This window comes from Cyprinodon tularosa, unplaced genomic scaffold (genome assembly GCF_016077235.1).
Source record: "Cyprinodon tularosa strain WSP-4 unplaced genomic scaffold, ASM1607723v1 ctg333, whole genome shotgun sequence".
Classification (NCBI taxonomy): domain Eukaryota; kingdom Metazoa; phylum Chordata; class Actinopteri; order Cyprinodontiformes; family Cyprinodontidae; genus Cyprinodon; species Cyprinodon tularosa.
Genome location: NW_024039045.1, coordinates 376,282 through 399,239, shown reverse-complemented (window position 1 = coordinate 399,239; position 22,958 = coordinate 376,282). Strand labels below are relative to the sequence as shown.

The 22,958-nt window shown below is 37.3% G+C and overlaps 1 protein-coding gene across 3 annotated transcripts in view; it reads right to left on the bottom strand.

The window, feature by feature from the left end:
• The window catches only part of sema3b (sema domain, immunoglobulin domain (Ig), short basic domain, secreted, (semaphorin) 3B), a 98,602-nt gene that overhangs the window by 44,211 nt on the left and 31,433 nt on the right, over positions 1-22,958 (bottom strand). Inside the window, exon 1 of one of the 3 annotated variants that reach the window (XM_038294082.1) lies at positions 1,227-1,881. The exons of the other annotated variants lie outside the window; for them this stretch is intronic. The gene's annotated coding sequence lies outside the window, so the exon portion shown is untranslated. Of the gene's footprint in view, positions 1-1,226; positions 1,882-22,958 lie in introns of those variants that run through there. 3 annotated transcript variants of the gene reach the window in all.

Below are 22,958 nucleotides of genomic sequence, written 5' to 3'. Positions count from 1 at the left end.
ATACTGAGCCATCTGGCCCTTTAACATGAAGGGAAAGTTTCCCAGCCTGCAAACCTGTGGCTAATCTTTGTTTGATTTTGATTAATTATTCCAAGCATTCAAGGCTTAGATAGGAAAAAGAAATGTTGCAATTGGAGCAGGTTCAATTTGGAGTTAGGATTAGAGTAGAAGTCACTCTCTACTTAATGTGTCTCATAATAAAGAATGTTTCCATTGTTCAGGTCTGTCAGGATGGACTTTGGATGACTGGAATGATCGCATCTTTGATAAAGGTTTGAAACTTTATAGACATACTTGATGTTGATCCTGGTTGATAACAGACTTTGTACTTTTCTTTAGATCTGACCTGCCTATTAATATTTTACCAGGGAAATATATGAGATAAAAGAGAAAAAGTAACCATATAATAATTAAAATTCATGCATCCAAATATACACAGGTTTTCTATTAAAATAGAAAAAAAAATAACATTTGTATCAAATTAATTAATTAAGGAAAAAAACTGTTACACTCTGATCTCTGTCGAACTGATTGGTGCCGCTCTAGAAATATATAACTTTTAGAAAAGTGCTGTGGTAAAGTGAAATACTGTAGAAAATATATTTTACACAGTCAGTTTCCGCAACAAAAAAAACTCCTGATACTATAGCTGTTCTATGGACATATATTGTACACCTCAACATTATTAACATGGACCTGGTAGCCATCCAACATTCCCACTGAATCTTTGTGTGTGCACATAACATAAAATCTATCCTTCCCGGTTCAAGTAATTTAAATAAATACCCTTTTAACAGAAGGCACTTCTTCAAAAAGCAGCTTTACCAAGTAATTATGCTACTAATTATATTATAACCATTTTATGAACATGCAAATTACATTGTAAACAATTTAAAGTTTTTTTTTTCAGTTTTTCTTTTACTGCAACTACTTCCAAAAAAATTAAATGATTATAGTCGTTTTCTTATTAATTTTACACTGAAAAAGACATGTGAGGTGGAATAGAACTCATGCAACATGTTGGCTACCTTTTTTTCCATTCAATTATTTAAAAAAAGAAAAATAATTCTGCTGTCGCATTAAATGGAAGTATTTCTAAGCAAGAAATAGCCCTCAAAGTTTCCAGTTCCCCAAAATGCTTCTGGTAACACCATTTTCTTAAGCCACTGACATACATGACACAACTTTACAGATGTGAGCATTGTGTGCAATAAATCAAAACTTACCTTTTCATCCAATTCCACAGAAACAAACTCTGCAAAGGTTCAGAACATTCCAAGTCAGCATCAGCATCCACCTGAGTGCATCATGACTCTCAAAGCACTGATAGATTCCATTTTCCTGACAAATCTTCTGTATAACAGTTATTAGCAAACGTATGGCTCATGTACTTCTGTTTTTCCATTAAATGTTTGACATGACTTAAGTCAATAAAATGTGGAAGAATCACAGAGTCAAAATGATCTAAATTGCAGGAACTGGCAACCCAGTAACTCGGGTAAAGAATAAAACAAAATTGAACAATCCTGTGAGAGTTTCTGGAAAAATTAATATAGAAAATTCCAGTGACAGATCAAGATGCAAGAAAAAGAGAGTCGCAGAGCAGTCCAGGTTTGGTTGAAAAATTAAAGTCCAGTGAGTTTTTAAAATAAAGGTCCTGCAAACAGCAGTAAGTTAAAAAGCAGGGCTGGGTGATCTGAGTATTCCCCTGACTGCAGTCAACTCCACTGATGAACGGCTGCACTTCAGCTCCTCTTAAAAAAAACACAGAGCGCTGTGCACACACATAAAACTCTTCTTAACACACACACACAAGGAGTTCAAACAGGCACACACTCAGAGGGAGTTTTCACAGGAGCAGAGCGGAGCAGAAACGCTCAGAGGGAGAACAGGCTGAAAGAATGGACCTAATTCAAAAGGGGAGAGAATGGGAGGGAGGGATGGATGGAAGGAGGGGTTGAAAAGAGGAGAAAAAGTGGGGAGGTGAGTGGAGGGGCGTGGAAAGGGCCTAAGACACGGGTTGTGTTGTTCTTCTTTATGTGTATGAAAGCTACTGTATATTTATGTAACTACCTGGGTAAAACTGTTTCCTCTTTTGCCTTTGATTGTGACGAGAGACTTTGAGAAACTGCTGCTAAAGGCATAAAACCTCAACTTAGAAACTCCCTCCATAAAGCACACTCTGTTGCACACTTTTTCCCAGCTGTAAGAAAATCACCGGAAAATCTAAAAAGAAACGTTCTCCTAACATAACCTCATCATACTTTCCACATGGCTACCCATTGTTTTTGGTTTCATTGCTGCTTTTTAAAAACAAGACGTCTGCAGTGGCTTAGTGGCATGAAATTTCAGACTAGAACTTCATTAAAAAAAAGGAAAAGTCTAATTCTGAGAATCTGGATGAAATCAATAGCACATTTAAACTGAGACTTGACTGTTTCTTTTTTTTTTCTTGCCAAATACTTCAACCAATTTCTAAAAAATATTTTTTGACATAAACTTCAACAAAGTTTCTGAGAGAATCACCCCACACAGTGTGACATGTGATAGCATTGAGCTAGTTGTTGCACAGCTCTCATCTGTCAAGCCTTAAAAGCTTGGCTCTAATTGCAGTCAGACATGACTTAACACTCAGACTGACACAAGACATGCCTCTAAAGACTTTGCATATTGATGTATGAAGATAGTGGAACTGTTTGGATAAAATCTGTGTAAACATGTTGAGATAAAGTTTTACAGACAAGTAAAGATGATTAGAGCTGAAACCACATTTCTCGGTAACCTGTCCATTCATAGTGCAAAGTAATTGTTATATGTGTGTGGCATATGAAGATCTGCATCACCCTGTGGTCATGTCTGTGCTTAGATGTGGGTCAGCTGTTTATTGCACTTTACATCCAAAATGGTTTTGGTGGGGAAAACAGGAATCTATAGGAACTCAAAATATCCCTTACATCATTAAATAGTGGGATGAAGGGGAACAATTCCTGCCGTTGGCAGCTTGACATTTTTATTTCTTTCTCACAAACGATTTCCACTGATAACAGATAAATTTCCCATAGCTTGTTTCACCACATCAATGCCAATCCCTATTGTCTGTTCAACTCAACATGGTGGACCTTGATTTTATCAAGCAAGGGTATTTCATGTAAAAAGCCAAACAATGGCATTGGCTCTGGCACCCCTGGGTCCACAAGATCCTCCAGTGATCTTACCAGTTTGGGAGAACCAACACCGGAGCTGAATGACGCTCGCTTCAAGAAGTAATTCAATCTGTCTAAGAGACCTGTCTCAGTACCTGCTGTCCTTTAACAGGGGATGTACATGTATCACCCTCTGGGATGTTAACTATTGATATAAATCAGAACTACCACACTCCAACAAAATTGATTTATCTTCCATTTTGAATGAAAGAAACCTTCACCCTGTGTCCTAATTGGTCACAAATCAATATTAAAGGGCAGATTATTCAACTTCAGTGTCGTTCTTTTTGCTATATTTTCACATGCACAATGATATTCACAGTTTTGCTTCTCTATAATCTTCCAATTCATCCTATTCCCATCACTCAAAGCGCATCCTTCACATCACTGACCGTTTATCCACTCCTGTGTGCCTTTACTAAGGGATAACATGGAAATCCCGCTCCCTATTTGTGTTTCTTTTCACATTCGGTATGAATGCATACTAAGAGTCATGGCTTTTCATGCAGAAGTATGCAACACTACATGGGGGGTTACGGATAAGGTACCAGGGTCCAGATCCAGACCCACCTGCTTTGTAATCCGGACCCAACCTGATTTAAAACATTTATAAATGTTGTCCGACGACAGTGTCTAAACATCACTTGCGCCGCTTCTCCTATTTGTATGGTAAAGCCATCCAGAGCGTACGGCACCAGGCTGATCATGATACAAATTAGCCAATGAGCTGCTGTCAGTCAGGGTTGCTGCTGCTAGCTACTTATAGACACAGCAGGCAAACCTGTTTAAAGCCAGGTGATGGGAAAAGAAGGAGAAAACGTTGAGAAAAAGACAGCAGAGAAAGCGTGGACTGCTGAAAGCAGCAGTGAATTAGTGAAAGAACAGTGAAACGGTGTGACCCTGCACATTTTGAGTATGTTTGGCTTAAACTACTGCTGTGAAGCAGGATTCTCCACTAGGAACATATTCAAAAATAAATATTGATCCAGTCTCAAAATGAGCACCTTGATATGTTCTTGAGAATGGCTTTGTCACCAATCAAACCCAGGTTTAAAGCCTTGCAGGTCAGCCTAGTTCCCACTTCTCTCATTAAGCCATAAAAAAAGAAAGGAAAAAAAAGGTCAGTCTAGGTTTTTTATGAAAAAAGGGAGTCAGGAAATTGTCTAAATACCACACCAAAAGGTGGTTGTTCTCTCCTTCAAAAACAATTTAGATTATAAAATGGAGAAACTTTCTATTTCTTATGTTTTTTTTTTTATTGAAAAATTCAATGTATAACATGGATGTATAAACTACTTCTTTTTAATTTCAGTGTTAAATGTTGATTAAAGCAATAGATTATAATTAAAAATGTCTCCTGATCTTTACTGGTTGTTGATTTTCTTTATTCAGACCCTGCTGAATTTGAATTGGTTACCCGTTATACACCATTAACACTGATTGCTGTATTTTCTTCAATCTAGCATTTCCTTCTTGATCCGTACCAACAGAAAAGTTCTGGAGGCAGAATCTTGGTTAAAATCTTACAGTCTTACACTCACACCTATACTGCATCTATTGTTTCCAGCATTCCAGCAGCAGGTGCCACACTGCACTCGGCAACCCTTACTTACTTACTCTCTCAAACACACACAAACTCATCCCTGTTACTACAGCCCACACTGACCAGATCAAGGGTCTCACATCAGGGGGCACATTAAAGCAAGGGAGGACGCTGTCCCCACGTTTGCAAGGTAGTTTTCATACAATGCACCATCATCTCCAGGGCTCTAAACACTTTCATGCTCATTGGCATTTGCACAATTAAAGCTATATGTTTGTCTCAGCCCCCCAGCTCCACTCCCTGCTGACCTGCCTGTCATAAACCAGCCTGATGTCTCTACAGGCTGCAGAGTAAGCTCTGTGATCATGACAAAAGCTTTTGTCTCAGCTAAAGCCTGGGTCCTATTGAAACTGATGAGGGCTCAGTGTCCGAATAGTCTCCAGCTGAACGTGTGTTTTATTGCAAGTCAGTGAACCAAAATGATCTTTATACTGGACTGAAATGACCATTAGGCCAGTGTCACCCTATCAGAGTCTCCTCCTGGGGTCTTCTGATTTAATTAATACTCAGCAAGTATTTTAAAAGGGACATGTCTGATAACAAAGATTATATTGGGAGGTACATAACTCTAACAAGAAAGCTACAGTTATTGAAGGTTAGCTGGATGGGGTTTTGTAAAAAACTTGTTTTGCTTTATAATATGTTTCATGTTACATAATAAAGTAGTAAATAACACTCACATGCTAGCTCTAATTACCTCTTTAAGACATTTAGGAAATGTCAGCTAGGTGACTATTACAGTCTGCCCTTTCAGTTGGAGTGATGCAATTTAGCCTTTTTAAGAAGATTTTAAAATAGATTAAAGTTTCTTAAATAGATTCTGCAAAAATCTATTAATTCAGACCAGATCTAACCTGATTAAATTAATTTAGAACGACTGCCTAAATAAGCCATCCTGAAATAAGCCTTGTAGATATTTCAAGACAGGGCTAGGCTTAAAGAAGTCATGCGACTGTAGAAGTGCAGTAAAAGGCTGTACAATATTCATAACCGGTATTATATAACCAATATAGCAGCCAGGAAAATATGTTTCTTAAAACCAAAATCATGTATCTTACATTTATTACTTTTCTGAATTGCCCTGGCTCCGCAAACATATTGTGACATAAAGAGTAAAGGTTAAAACAATAGTTATACTGCAAATAGCATTTTTTTTTTGTTTTCTCTAAAACTAGATTGGTTTTCTATACAGTGCCTCTAATTTACTGTAGATCCCTTAGTGTATGAGTCTACCAACTTTTCTTATTAAGGGATTGACCATCTTATCTATCCATCTTTAAAAAAAATGTCTCAAGTCCAGTAAGAGTGAATGGGACGCATCTATTAAAGTCCTGCAATAGATTCAGAATTGAACTAGTCTGGCTTTTGACTAGGCCCCTCTAACACATGTGTTATTCTTTTATCTAAACAAATCCACAATAGCTTGCGTGTTGTTTTTTAATTTTCTGTTGTACTATGAGGTAAACCCTGGTCTCAATTCCTTTTCAGAATTCCAGGTGATTTTGCCAATTCAATTTCCCATTTACTTAAACCATGTTCTTTGTAGTGGTTAAATAAGACCTTTCTAAAGTAACACGCTATCACCACCACAGAGGTTTAAAATGGGAACACTGTGTTTTTGCTTACATAAGGTTTGGGAACTGCATGACTGATAGTTTTCTTATGAATAGATTTTCCCCCAGAGCAGGAAACCTCTGCGGCTACTCCAAAGCTACAACGAGGCACTGGGTTGTTTCTCTACCTGTAAGTATATCACAATGTTCAATTCAATTCAGTTTATTTCTATAGCACCAATTCACAACACATGTCATCTGAAGGCACTTTACAGTTCACCAGATCATTGATTAAAAGTTTTTTATCTAAGGAAAACCAGTTGATTGCATCGACTCATTGACTCGGATGCAATCCCTCTCACTAAGCATGCTTGCAGCGATAGTGGAGAGGAAAAACTCCCTTTTAAGAGGAAGAAACCTCCAGCAGAGTTTAATGTCTGATCATTCCTAGCTTTACAAAAGGAATAAAAGCATTTGTATTTGTATAATATATTTGTATAATGCAGTAACTTGGATGATAATAGGGCTGTTAAAAAAATACCGTTGGCTTTTTCCAGTTCATAAACATGAATAAACCTTCATAAACAGATATTAAATTCCCCATATCTATCATGGAAACAATCGGCTCAGCATTCACTAAGGCTGAATTGCAACCCGTGCGTAAAAGCAAGGTTTCTCTGGCCAACAGGGTAAATCTCTCATTGCCAAATAGGAAAATACACACTAACTGGATTTTGGCTTCAAAAACCTACAACTGAACCCAATAACTGTATTAGATTAGTTATTAGATTTATTGTTTTGATTAATCAAATCAAGCATGCACACTGTATTCATATGAAAATATTAATGTAGCATTGACTCTATTCTGAAGTCAACTTTGAGCTAAACGCCCAGAATGAAAGGGAAATACCAGCACAACAGTGTTGGAGGGTCACACTTCATTGCAGTTAATGATACCATATTGACTTTAAAAACTGCCCCCATTACCATAAGTGCTGTGGAGGCAGAGTGTTGCTGTTGGAATAGAACCCCTCAGCAAAAATATTAAATCCAGGCTTTTATTTGAACAGGCTCCTCTCACAGTTCATGCAGCTTGCTCATGTGGCTGTGAAGAGTAACATTAGTATCATAGATTTATAAGATTTAAGAGTTAAGAGGATGATCAATTAAATTAAGTAACTATATAAGTCAAGAAAATTTTTTCAAATACTTTTACCATTGTATTATTTTTATCAGTTCTATTTATTCATACTTATTTATCTTCTGAGTGGAGAGCCTTTGAGTTATATTTTTATATTTAGGCGCAGAGCACGTGCACATTATACTATCGCTGCACCCTGATAAAGAATGCTCTGAAAATCCTGGTGGACAGATGTAGAGCAAGGGAGCTTCTTCAAGAGCAGGGGAGGAACAATGGCTGTAGATAACACACATTTCACAAATAACATTAGCCTCTTTTAAGGCCATGAAATTAATTAGACATGGAGTCGCATGCAAGTCCTAAGGTCAACAGTTGCAGAGGCAGCTGGTTCTAGATGAAATGCATCTCTCTGCAGGTTTTTTTTTTTTTTTATCCAAAGTAAAAAGACTCGCTACATATAAAGTTGCTGCTTAAGATTATTGATGGTGTCATAATTTTGGTTAACAATTTAAACTATGCAAGCCAATTTGTTTGCCTTAATACTCTTAAAGAATCCCATTCTTTGCTCTTCTTTACAAGCACCCTTATAAACATTTAAGGTCATTTTATGAATGACACCTAAAAACAGCAACTATTAAATAAAATAAAAAAACATTAACAAATGATCAAATAGCAAACAGAGCAGCCACAACATATCCTCCGTCATGAACAGGTAGGTTTTAAGTCTTTATCCAAACAGGGGAGGATTGTCAATGCTGCAGATTGCTGTAAGACATACTGCTACAGGATATCCTTCCTGACTACAGCCATCAACATCTAAAAAATTCATTAAAGACATCTCAGTAGCATAAGTTAAATCATTATATTTCCTTTTAGGATTAATAAAGTTTTTTTTTAAATAAACAAAAAGAATTGGATATCTGGTGTGTGAGAGTTACAGAGTTAAGAAACAAAGAGTGAAAAAGCTCCAACAGAGAGAACATAGAGGTGGATACAAGAGGACGAGCTGAGGAAGCGGCATGAAAGAGATCCGATAGGTTTAATGTGAGTGTATATTGGAGGGGAGTCAAGGATTTTGATGAACAAAATGGCCACTCTGAATTTGGAAGATTTTTTTGTTGTTCTTATTTATGCTTTTTGATGATACCTCCCATTTTCACTCACCTTTGACCATGGGTTTGATTAAAGCTGTCCTGGATGACAATGCCACCATACACATTTCACAAATAACTAGGGGGATCTCAGAAGCACATCATTGCTGTGGGTTACGTTTGGCCAATAAGACTTTTTAGTATAAAGAATTGCCATTCTACATTAGCCACATTTTTGTGGATCCATGAATGGCAGGAAATACACAATTTGAACCAGCATCCAATGTCTAAATGACCTTTTAGAAAGGATGTGATTTACACTGTGCTTGCTATATGGTTTATAGTAGGATCCCTGCTCTGCACTATTCATGGCTGCACTGGCTGTTCAGACAGACTTGGTGAAGCAAATATGCATCTGTACCAAGGTAACAAAAAAAAACAAGCGCTAGCACTAGACATGCTAGTTAGGAGTAAAACAGCCACAAAGAAGAAGAGGCTATGTGGATGGAAACAAAACCCTTTGAGACTGTTACCAGGTGTACTTCAGGCTAATTGTGGTGCAGTTTAAAACTTTGCTGGTGAGAGTTGGACCAATGATATGGACCATTGACATAGACCAATGATAAGAGCAAATGATATGGGCATTTGAGATAGGACCCAGTGTGTCCTGTCTGAAAGGGCCATTAGAGAAAGACATGAAGTTATACTGTAGTAGAAAACAACTGACAACACAGAGGTATAGGACTAGCTTCTCCCACTTAATGATAAATTAAGTGTATGAAGATAGTATGTCACTGTGTAGGAACAAAACAGGAAAAAAATGGCAAATAAAAATATTGAAATTTTATTTTTTCAGCAGTGTGAGTAGAATTAGGCTAGATGACTATAAAATTTGGAATATGGCAGGGAAAAAAATATGTTGCATCCCTTAATTTATAATATGAATTTAAAACTGCTACTGATAAGAATTCAGAAGTAAGATAGAGATTTAATCAGAGTACAATGTTTAATGAAGGTTTGAACAGTAAAAACAAATACTATTTAGTTGTATGGTGCAGGTCCTAAATGTACGTCATTGACATGGCCCCCTGACCTTCTGACACCAATGGATTACAGGGGCCCCAGAGATGGTGTTAGGAATTGAAAAGGGTATGGGTGCCACAGTTAGGGAGAGAGGAGTTGTGTCTGGAACCCCTTCGGGGAAAAAGAACCTGTAATCCCCCCTGTTGCACTTTGATGTGATCACACCCAACTTAGAAAATGGAGGATGAAAGGGGGAGGCGGAATGGCATGTCAGGGGGCAGTCTGAGTGGGTGGGTGGGTGACTGACTGGATTAATGTGTGGGCTGACTGCTTGGCCAGTAGGCTAGGAGATGGGGCACACACACTCTTGCATGCTCAAAGGCACACAGGTTCAAAGGGTCTTTAGATGGATGAGACCACCTTCAAACCAATGCATGGCTTTGGTGACACGTTTGCACACAAGCATTATGTTCTCCAGTTTTTTCAATGCTTCATGACTAGAATGACTAGAATGGCTCTAGTCATTCATGGCTTGAATGACTAGAGCCTCGTCCCACTTTTAACACATATCCACACACTGAATTTGAACCACAGAAATTTTCAGTAAAATTAATTTGACTAGATTTGGTCTCTACACTATCCTTAAAGTAAACCATTTAGTCTTAAACCAGGTTGCCTTTCCATCAGAATTAACTGCTATTTTTTTTTTATGTTGCTGATATTTAGAACACATATATTTTTCTAAATCTACTTTTTAAAACAGTGTTTTTATATGATGATTGTTCTTTATGATAGCCAAAGACTTAAATGAAATAATTCAGCTATATGTTAATCAAGAATGAGTTAAGAAAATGTGAAAGTGCAATTTTTGTTATGTGATAAAGAGGTTTGTGATTGGCAGAGGTACTGCAAAGGTCCCTGTAATTCTGGAGTGCACCCTAATTATCTAAGCTTGTCCTTATGTTGTTGCTATTGGGCACAGGATCAGAAGCAAGTCACATAAAAGACAAAATGTGGGAAATCACCTACTAAAAATATGCCTATAATCATCAGGCCACACACAACACATATTTTTGTATGTATATGGTGCAGCATTCACTGCTAACATAGAAACCATGGCTTCCCTTAGCTGTGCTAATTGTAATGGCATCAAATAACCACTTTAACTTCTGTTGAACCAAAGTGTTTCTCTGCCAAGGAAAATGATGTGGCACATATGTGCACCACCCAGATAAAAACACTATGTTTAAAATTAGTTTTTTTAGCAGTCTAGCAAAGAAAGTTGCTTTACGGTGATTTCTGAGTGGAAAGAAGAGTGGAAGTCTATCACAAATTATAAACCCTTTAAAATTACTTCAGTTGCTTTAAAATGACGTTTGCACAAATGCACTGACAACTGCAGAAAAAGCTAGAAAAACCTAAATGACAAAAACAAAGATTTTATACTTTGCTTAGACTTGTGCTTTTAAAGCTTGGGTCTTAAGGACTCATGGTGCAACACTTGAGTCTTTTGTGCAACCTTTAAAAACTGGCATCAGAAGGTAAAACATGTCACTATATCCGATAAGCTGCAGACAGCAATTTGGACAAGGTCTTATGTGCTTCATGTGAAAGGCTAAGTTATTAGCCAGTGTCTTATATGCAGACTAAGGGCTGTTAAAAGCTGAAAATAAGCACTTCACGTCTGACGTAACCTCTTAACTGTTGGGATCCTCAGGCTTGCCCACCAGAGGGCGCCGAGGATCCTCTTCTGTTCTGTGTATTCTTCCCCTAGGGCTGGAATCTTCCTGCACACCTGTTGCTAATCCTCTCATCAGAAGACCTCTCCTTTATAAGCTCCTGCCAGACCTGCTTCCACGCCGCAGTGTTGATCTTAGTTGGTTAGCTTCCAGAGTCTCTGTTTTTGTTTGAATCTTGGTTGTCTCTAGTGTGAGATTCAGATTCTAATCTCTCCTTCGTCTGTGCCTCTCAGGAAACCTGTCTCTGGTCTGAAGCTCAGGAAGAGCTGCCCCTCTGGAACCCTGTCTCTGGTCTGAAGCTCTGGAAGAGCTGCATCACAGGAAACCAGTTGCAAGCCTGAAGCTCTAGGAGAGCTTAACCTGCTAATCTGCCCTGGTGAGCCAACCCGAAGATTCCTACGTGGATGAAACCTAAGACTTCTATGTGGAGTTTCCCTGGAGGTTCCTACGTGGAATCAGCTTCAAGAATCCTATGTGGATTTTCCCCCGTTGTTCCCTGCTAAGAGCTGGAAGCTCAGCCTGAAGAATCCTTCATGTTTTTCCCCTGTTGTTCTCTGCAGTGAGCTGGAAGCTCAGATCAAGGCCAGCCAAGCTAAGTATGAAGCTAGATGCTTAGCTTGCTCATGAACTCTGCTAACCTACAATCTCCAGTGAACCTGCTCCTCTGCCTGAACCAGTTCCAGTTTCATCTTTCATGTTGTGCTTCAATAAACTCTTTTGAACTTTTACCCAGTCTCTCCATGTGTGTTCTGCATTTTGGGCTTAACTCTAGAACCCATCATGACATTAACAATGGCCTCATAAACATCTTGCTAATTGAACAATATGTTAAGTTACTTTGGGTCATTTTAGAATAAAAGGAACTTAAAGTAGTTGTTCACCATTCCAGTGGGGATGCACTGTAAACCGGTGGTTTACAGCATTAAAGTCTTGGTAGTGATCGACTGGTAAAATGCCTCTTTCCTGATTACTGCTCGAGAGAAAAAGTCAGGAAAAATAGAAAAAAATATATAATTTTAAAACTGCTTCCAGCAAAACACGTTTTTTCTATTCCCCCCCGCCACCCAAAAAATAAATCATTGAAATTAAAGCTGAGATTGGATTCCAAGGTTAATCTGTAAAAATGTGCAACACCTTTTAACTTTGAAGAACAAATCAACCAACATGAAGAAGCACAAACTGTGCAAATGTTGTGTTTTTCTTCAGCAGTGACTGTTGACACAGTAATTATGTTTGATGGTAAATGTCTGTACGTGTTTTTTAAAAAGCACAGTGTACTTTGCCTATCAAGCTGTTTAAATGTCCAGAGATTTTAATAAACCTTTTTCTACCAGACGGTATTATAGGTAAACAGACTTGTTTAATTTAAGAAGTGAAAAAATTATCACAGAGGTGAGATTGCATTAAAAATGACTCAAAACAGGTTAATAGAGCTCACATCTATTCCAAAACATGACCGATATTTATTTCTACTCTTAAGCCACACAATCAATAATGAAACATTACAGCCAACAAAAACTAGAGATTGTCATAAATACTGTACATTTAACTAAAAGGTAGGCAAACGTGATGCGGATGCACAGCATAAACAAAAACACACACACATGCTCACACATTCAGAGTTACTGCACTGCCTCATTAAGACCTGAGATGTGATAGCAGTGAACAGAACCAACTGATCCTGACGGGCACTGATCCAGCCAGACAGGCTGCTCTCAGCACTGTCGAGGATTAATAATAAACACACACTCACCAATACACATGCAGGAACTTCCACAGGGAGCTGTTGAAACACTAGATTGTGCAGTTATTAGCGTTTGAGTGTGCGGATAGACCCCCCCTTGGGAAATCTAAGACAAGCTTAGTGCTGAAAAAGATTTTGAAGGAACATTAACTGTGCTCGCTTGCACAGGTGATTCTGCTTGTCGCAATATATGACATACTGTATATGCATAATGTCACGCATAATGCAGATCTGCAGGATGAACATATTAGATTGTTACAGATCACATTTCACAGTGGCTTTCTGAGATTCAAACGAAATGAATACAATTTATTCATCTTTCTAACATAGTGGTTAAGTTAAATTGAACGTTTTTGGTATTTCAACCCATAACTGGAAAAACTCCCTTCTCTGTGTCATTCACTTAAGCACTAGAGGTGTTTTTTTTATCTGTGTGAGAAAAGAAAACAAAATAGATTTATTACTGTGTTGAAAGCAAATTATGGTCTCAGTACAAAACAAAACCCCAAAGTAAACCCTCACAGGCTGTGCAAACCCTTAGAAAAACCTTTCTGCAGTTAGAGGCATGTGAAAAATGCAGCATCTCACTGCCAATCATGCAGAGTGACCCATAAATTCATGCAAACAGAAGCTCCAACTTTCACTGATGCCATTATTTCAATTTTGCTTTTAGATCTTTAAAAGCTGCTTTATTACCCTCTAAGGCAAACAACCACGTACAACTACATTACAGGTGAACAGTCTCTCTGGTGGGTAAAAAATCCCCCATCGTCAACCGGCAATTCACCATCGTTTAAAAGTGGAGAATGAAAAAGGAGGAGGTACCAATTATAACAGCAGAGGAAGGTTGTATACTATGTAATTGTTATATGCAATTATCTCAAATACAGACAGTGCCAGATTTATAGTGTATGTTGGCAGCCTTGGTAAAGATGTATGAAAAAATAAACTTAAACTGGAACTGTGTTCTTTGGTCAGATAAGACTAACCTAAATTTTAAAGGTGCTGGAGGTTGTTGGCTCTAATAAAGGATTAGTTTGGGGAAAGATCATACAGTAGTAGGGTAAATGTTCCCGTGTCTGTATGGTTGGTCCTTGATTTGTTCTTGGCTGATCCTTGGCAGATGCTTCGTTGGTAACCGACCGATCCGTGGAGGTAATGTAATCCCCTGCATTGATGTTGTCAGTGAGGCCACACTCATAAGCTGCCAGGATGTATACCTCAAATACTCCAGTGGCTGGAATTTGGAGGGACATTGGCTGAAAACCAGAGGCCTTTTGGCTGCAGGGGAACTTTTACACTGCTAATATTGTGGATCCACTGTTAGTATGCCGGAGAATCTTTGAGAATTGTTTCTTTAATGATCGTGAGGATATTGTGAAAATATAAAACATTAACTTTTTAGTCGGAATCACAGAATTTTCAACACAAGATTATTTTCCGCTTCTATCACATCCTTGTTGCTGCACAGAAAGATTAGTTATCCAACTCTTATTGAAGTCTCCCGTGAGTTTATAAAACAAATCACAGTCCCTCATTGAGCAAAAACTGAAAGGAGCAGATAATTGCTAAGTTACAGAAAACAACAGTTTAAAAATTTACATTCGCGATAAGGTAAAATCTGAAAAAAGGATTACATTACTGACTTCTTCCCTGTTTTATTTCTATCCCTCTTATCTATCCACTTCCTCAGAGACTTTAAAATCTTTTGAAGGTTGCTGACTTCTAAATGCCTCAAGCATTTCATATCTCTGTGGACTTTCCGGCTTGCCAGGAGCAGCAGTGAGATTCTTCACTGGTTTTGCCATCACAAGCAATATTTCTTTTCAAATATCCAACAGCTTATGTAACACAAGCAGCCTGACAACCATTGAGAGGGGCTTAGAGTGATCGTGGTAACAATGTGTATCTGCATATCGATAAATGGAACCACAGAGTAATTTAAAGCACTAAACAACTTTATTGTCCATTGTTCCATTACTATTATCTACTCTAATAATAAAAATGAAATATTTTGTTATTTTCTACTATTAGTATCATCGTTATTTTATGTTTATACCTTTTGAATCTGAATTTTGTGTTGAAAAATATTTTATGTAATGTAATGCAAAGATTATTAAAGATACCTCTTTGCTTTTATTTCTCCTACCTCTTAGTTTTCACATTTGTAGTATTTCTTAAAATTTTCCTCATCACATAATTTATTATAATCAGGTCAGGTTTCCTTCTTCATTCCTCTACGTTTTTGTTTAAATGTTGGTGCTTTCTGTATCCAGACTTATATTCATGCACTGCCTGTTTTTGTCACAAGGACAAGTTATTAATTCAAGAATGGTAGCTGGCTCCGTAGACTTGTTGTTTGCTCTATGCACTACAGGTGCTGGTCATAAAATTAGAATATCATGAAAAAGTAGATTGATTTCAGTAATTCCATTTAAAAAGTGAAACTTGTATAATATATTCATACATTACATACAAACTCATATATTTCAGATGTTTATTTTGTTTAATTTTGATGATTACAAATGACAACAAATGAAAATCTCAAATTCATCATATCAGAAAATTAGAATATTACTGAAGACCAATAAAAACAAAGGATTTATAGAAATGTTGGCCAACTGAAAAGTATGAACATGAAAAGTATGAGCATGTACAGCACTCAGTATTTAGTTGGGCCTCCTTTGGCCTGTATTACTGCAGCAATGCGGCATGGCATGGAGTCGATCAGTCTGTGGCACTGCTCAGGTGTTATGATAGCCCAGGTTGCTCTAATAGTGGCTTTTAGCTCTTCTGAATTGTTGGGTCTGGTGTATTGCATCTTCTTCTTCACAATACCCCATAGATTTTCTATGGGGTTAAGGTCAGGAGAGTTTGCTGGCCAATTAAGAACAGGGATACCATGGTCCTTCAACCAGGTACTGGTAGCTTTGGCACTGTGTGCAGGTGCCAAGTCCTGTTGGAAAATGAAATCTGCATCTCCAAAAAGTTGGTCAGCTGCAGGAAGCATGAAGTGCTCTAAAACTTCCTGGTATGTGGCTGCGTTGACCCTGGACCTCAGAAAACACAATGGACCAACACCAGCAGATGACATGGCACCCCAAACCATCACTGACTGTGGAAACTTTACACTGGACTTCAAGCAACGTGGATGAAGTGCCTCTCTTCTTTTCCTCCAGACTCTGGGACCTTGATTTCCAAAGGAAATGCAAAATTTACTTTCATCAGAGAACATGACTTTGGACCACTCACCAGCAGTCCAGTCCTGTTTCTCTTTAGCCCAGGCAAGACGCTTCTGACGCTGTCTGTGGTTCAAGAGTGGCTTGACACAAGGAATGCGACAGCAGAAACCCATGTCTTTCATACGTCTGTGTGTGGTGGTTCTTGAAGCACTCACTCCAGCTGCAGTCCACTCTTTGTGAATCTCCCCCACATTTTTGAAGGGGTTTTGTTTCACAATCCTCTCCAGGGTGCGGTTATCTCTCTTGCTTGTACACTTTTTTCGACCACATCTTTTCCTTCCCTTCGCCTCTCTATTAATGTGCTTGGACACTGAGCTCTGTGAACAGCCAGCCTCTTTAGCGATGACCTTTTGTGTCTTGCCCTCCTTGTGCAAGGTGTCGATGGTCGTCTTTTGGACAACTGTCAAGTCAGCAGTCTTCCCCATGATTGTGTAGCCTATAGAACTAGACTGAAAGACCATTTAAAGGCTTTTGCAGGTGGTTTGAGTTAATTAGCTGATTAGAGTGTGGCACCAGGGGCCATCAATTTTGAACCTTTTCACAATATTCTAATTTTCTGATATGATGAATTTGAGATTTTCATTTGTTGTCATTTGTAATCATCAAAATTAAACAAAATAAACATCTGAAATATATGAGTTTGTATGTAATGTATGAATATAATATACAAGTTTCACTTTTTAAATGGAATTACTGAAATCAATCCACTTTTTCATGATATTCTAATTTTATGACCAGCACCTGTATGCTGTTGTTTTTTATGTGGTTGTTTTTTGTCATGTACTGTATGAAAAAAGTACATGGCTTGCACTAGAGAGAGGGTTGCATGATAAAAAGCTGGGGATGCACTTTATAGTCTGAGCTGACCAAGAAAGGATGGCCAGAATGCAGTGGGATGTTGTTGGAGTCTGGCTACAATCAGATTTGTTGGTTGAGATCAGCTTTAAGCTAACATACCAGAGCCAATAACAGCAGTACCTGTTCCTACTAATAATCCTCCCTTAAAACAAGACTGAATTTCTCACAGGTAAACACAGCACTTCATGTACAACAAAGACACATTAGGATTGGTGTTTTTTTTTTTTTTTTCTTTTGTTATTCTTTGTTGTCCCCTTTTTGCCACTACTTTCCCCTTAGCTCCTTCTAGTTACTCCTGTCTACACCTGCTCCCTATCAGCTAATTAATCTTCCTATTGTTGTTGTCCCACATATATACACCTCCTGTTCAGTTACTCATGGCTTGGATCCTCGTCAGTCTTTATTCCTAGTGTCTCTTAGTTTTTTTGTTCGTGTCGTTTGGTTCTGGAATAAGAATTCTTTTTCTTTACTTCTTCATTAAATGTTGCATGAAATCATCTCCGCCTCTTTTACTCTGCATTTGGGTCCACAACAATATCTACCAGCCATGACAGGGTCTACTGCAAGTTATATTTCCTGATGCTGTTCCACTTATCTGAGTTAAAGCTACATCACTAATCACACCATTAATGTAGAGTGTCCCCTTCTTTGGCTGGTGTAGAGGTTTATAACCCTAAAGACAGAATACATTTATTTTTGACAGGGAAGTCATGTTGACTTTAAGGGCAGGTCCTCCTGCTGCCTGGGATTTAGGATTTGATCCCTTCTAAGATGTTTTTGGAACACCTAAAAACAGTATCTATAAAATCCATAGACAAGATAAAAGGCATTTTTATGGCAGTGCAGTATGCTTATATGTTTGCCAGCAGGTTGGCTACTCTAACTACTTCTACTCAGGCTGTGAGGTCTAATATTGTGCTTCTCAGAGTGACAACCGGGGGAAATAAACTATCTCTGTGGATGCTTGTTTTTACAAATAACATTCTGTAGTGCCTGATTGAAGGTAAATGTCTAAACAGTATGTGTTCAGGATGTGTAGAGTCTGCAGAGATTCCATATTTTTGTCCCTATATCTGAAGATCCAAACCACATTGAGGTGGATATGAATAAAATAGACTGCAGAGTCGCTGCTTTGAACCCCAGCTCTTTCCGTTTGTTGTGTCCTTGAGAAAGACACTTTGGCTGTATTGTCTAGTGATTGTAGTCAGAGGGTCTGGTGGCGCCTGCTTAAAGCAGACTCACTTCTGTCAGTGTGCCCCAGGGCCTGTTGTCAGTGTTTCAACCACCCAGACCACTTCCAGCTCAAATCTACTCTGCATACCAGAACGAAACAGAGAGAAGCACCTTTTAGTTCTTATTATCAACTAATCTGATACGAAGTCTTAGACAACTTTTGTTAAACCCTAATTCAAGTAAAAAGCTATTTGTTTAAAGTGAAATTTGACTGCTTCTTAAACATTATTTGTTTATTCTTGTAGTCCCACTTTATTCATGTGTATAATCATTTTATTAGTAAAATGCATTTTTTTAAATCTTTACTCACTTTAGCTATTCATTTTTATTTTGTAATAATTTTTTTTTCTGCTTTAACACTCCAGCGCACATTTCTCTGTGTTTTCTTGTTACATTTTGTTCATGTGCAGCACTTTCAATTGACTTGTTACTTAAAGGTCCCTATAAAATTTACCCCGTCTTGCTTTGTCTTGCCCCTAGCCTAACCCTGAAGCATACCTAAATCCCATCTTAGTCCAAAACCTAAAGTCTAAACAAAAAACTGTACTATATAAAGAGCAGTGGGTCCTTGAGGTTTCACAATCGAACCTTACACTCTAAGAAATGTAAGAGCATATATACACATAGTCTTGCTATATGTAGTGAGGACCATGTGTTGACTTCCATGGACTTTAAAATGGTCCTCACTCTGATGCTAAAACAGGGACACACACACACAAAGTACGACGGGTTGATTTTGGGTCTCCAGGGAAACATTGGAAATCACCTTATGATCACAGAGTAGACAGTTATCATTAACATTACACTCAAGACCTGACAAACACAAGCAAATGTGGTAAAACATCAAAGTGCTTTCCTGAGTCCATACAGTCCTAAGGAAATATGCAATTGTATTTTCTGCCCAGTCACTGACAGGAAAAAGAATGAAATGTTTTGGAGCAGGACATCAACTCAAGATGTCACAGCTGCCCAACAGGTGGTTTTATAAAGGCAGTAATCTGCATTACATTAACTTTTCAAATCATCATCATCCCCTGCTTTAGTGCTGTATGTCTCAGCTCTTTATAAAACTATCACCTAATGATAAGTTATTATTTTTTAAATTAATTGTTTATCACAACCTGTTTGTTTAGGTCTGTTTCCTCCCGTTTGAAGTTAAAGCTATTCAGCCAAATAAAGGAAGATGTGAGCTTTCTTCAACAAACTGTCATTTCCTTTCTACTTGTTTAAGATCTTCTTCTCATTACACCTCTCCTCTCTCTCCCTCTCACTCTTTAGAGAGGCTACATGTCAACGGGGAGGAAAACAAAGCTGTTTAAACTGAGGCTCTCAAACCCTAAGAAGTAAGAAACATATTAGTTTTAAGAAATGGGGGATTAAATGTGACAGGTTCAGTCAAATACCAGATAAAACAATATTTTAGAGAAGAACTGTGGCCACGGTAAGAAATTCAGAGATGTCTAACAATATGATGAAGACTGAAAGTGCAATACTTTTATTTCCAATTTATTTGGATTACTTTTCAAACCAATCACAGGATATTTTCCCATTTATGATCTTAAAACAAAACACAATACTATACTTATAAAACAGAATTGATTTCAAGTGAATATTTCAATTTGTATAAATGTCTAAAGTTGTTACTGAATAAGATATTAATACATATATCTGTTTTCCTGATTGGTTAAGTTGCAAGCACAGCTGTACAATATAAGCATGAAAAATATGTGAACAAGTCAAACTTCTACTGGTTATCGATCATTATTCTCTTCTTATTTTCTCACTTTCAGTCTCTAAAGTTCAAAATAAATCTGTTGAGCAAAGTGACAAAAGTTATTAAAGTTATTAAAAACTGTAGTACTAAGAAAAATAATATTCAGGAGAGAGCAACTAATTTCAAAGCTAGTTATGAAGAAGGAGTACAGAACAGTACATCTGCTTTTAGGTTAGATACATGGAGATTACTGTACACACACAATGTTCCTGACAGGGTAAATCTACTTTAATGTTGTGTAAACATCAGCAAAGCCACACACACTCAGTCTCCTCTTCAGTTTTGGCTCTAACTGGAATTAATAATAGAACATGCCCATTCAAGTGGCTTTGTTCCCTACAAAGTAAACTTTCATTCACTCTTCTCCAGAATTAACTTTACTTTCACCCGTAACAGTAACAAAAGCTGAGCTTTCTTACGCATCTTATGGTAAACCCAGTAAGAAATGGCTTGATTGAAATAAAAAAACAAGGTTCCATTCACCTTAGACTTTATTCTAATTTGTAAGGATTAAATTGAAAAATAGAAGGAGACAGTTTGCTGTTAAATAGGCACATGAATTCAGCCATACAGTCACATATTAAAATTTACTATGCAAAAAGAAAAAAAACGACTCCAGGTTCCCATCACCAAAGAAAACCCAAAGTAATTTAGAGAATCTGGCTTAATTATGAATATCACCATTACTAAGTGTACTAAATATGCAGTCCATCTGTCCAACCAAATACACCAGCATGACGGTTTATTGCTTGAAATATTAGCGGACATATAACATTTGACAAATATTTACTCTGTATAAACAAAAGGCTATTTGCAGACTTTTCTTAAATTTCGTTTTATGTTAGGACTTGTTTCAGATTTGTTGACTAATTTTAATAGAAAAATGTTACCATAGTTAATGAAAAGAGCAGATTTTAAATCATAGTATAATTTAATTTATGAAAATGTATGCTAAAACTATCTTGACCCTTTGTTGGCAACAAAAAATAAATTAATTAATTAAATGCCTGCCTAACCTGGTAACTGGTCAGTTCTCGCTTTTCCACCCCCATTGCAATAAGGTGTGATCGATTACTGGCAACTTTGCATCCCCTTGGAGAGAATCTTGTCTCAATTTTTTTCTCAAATGTATTTTAACTTAGCCAGACTGGAAAGTTTTTGAGCATGATAAAGAAGTTCAAGGTCATGTAATTTCTAAAGAAATCCTGACGACCAGTCGAAACCCCTTTAGTTTTGTTTGTTTTTTTGTTGTTTGCTATTTTAAATAGACTGATGGTGTGCTTTGGAATATTTTCCCACAGCAAAGCTTGAGTAAACTAAAGATCATGAAAAACCCCCGAAACGCCAGACTTCATTTAGACGTTGCTTTTTAGGCCAAATCTGGTCGGTCCTTCACAGCATTTATTTAGCGCAGAAATTGTTGTTGAAAATTGGTCTGTTTGGTCTGTCTAAATTTTTCCCTCTTTAGTCCAATAATAGCTGTTGAAAAAACTTTGCAAACCCAGTTTTCAATGTATTTTCAAAGATCTGAAAATTACAGCTTTTTACCTTTCACTTTTCAGCCAAATGTAGACGTCGTTTGGACTCAAATCATGTCGTCTTTTCAATGTCTTTTCAACGAATTTTTGCTTGGGTGGTCGAAAGCTTTCCTGCTAAGATCAGAATTCATGAATCAACCAAAACATAAAGTCTACCACTTCTTGATGTCGCACAGCTGCTCCATGTCCTCAAAATGCCACCTGCATATTGTACATATGCATGTTTGGATGCTTTAAAAGATATATTATCCTATTTCATGTTGACCAATAGGATCTGCATTAGCCATTTATTGGTTCTGAAAACATGGGACTTATCGAGCCTGTGTGCGGCTTTTGAGGTTCAGCTTTGCTTTCTAAGAAATCTATTTATTAGAGTAGATAAATCATTACAGGACAAGATTTTTTATTTACCCCTGTCATCTTGGTCTATCGTTAAAATATGTTGATCTGAAAAAGTGCCAGAAAAGATAAGTCACTAGTAATCTGCAAAGTTCTAAAATCTGTACATTGTGAACAAAAAGCATAATAACTGATGTTGTCATATTTGTGTGCAAATGGGGAAGAAAAGTTCCAATAAATACTGTAAATAAGACTTAGAAAAACATTTTAATCCCCCTGAAATAATCTGCATGCATATGAACATATTTGGACTATCAAATATAGCAATAGTAAATTATATTAATAAAGAAAACATTTATTCAGGCTGGCACAATTTAAAGCAGCGGGACGACAGAAAACCTTTATACAATTAAACTTAATCTAAAAACAATGACTTAACTCAAACATTAAGGCATTTTTACAATAAATATTATATAAATAGAGATTCCTAAGAGAGTTGGGGGCAGGTTGAGACAACATTTTTCCCACACTGATTTAATAAAACATTATACTGCTGGAAGTACAGTTATGTTTTCTTTCTTTTACCTTAGTTCATAGCACTTTAAAAGAGGCTACGAGGTGCATATATTATCAATATATATATTTTTCAGTACTACCTTAAAATTAAAATACCTGCTCATAGAACAGCAAAACAATGTAATTTCCACACCACTGATTTCATTACACACAGACTTTTCAGAAGAAAAGTAGAACAGCTCTTTATGTTATGTAGAATCGAGTAATTTCTTTGTCTTTAAAACCACATGGCAACAGCTTATGAGAGTTTTAAAATGTACTTCTTTAACTTTCTGCAGCAGCTACCTGTGCCATGTTACTA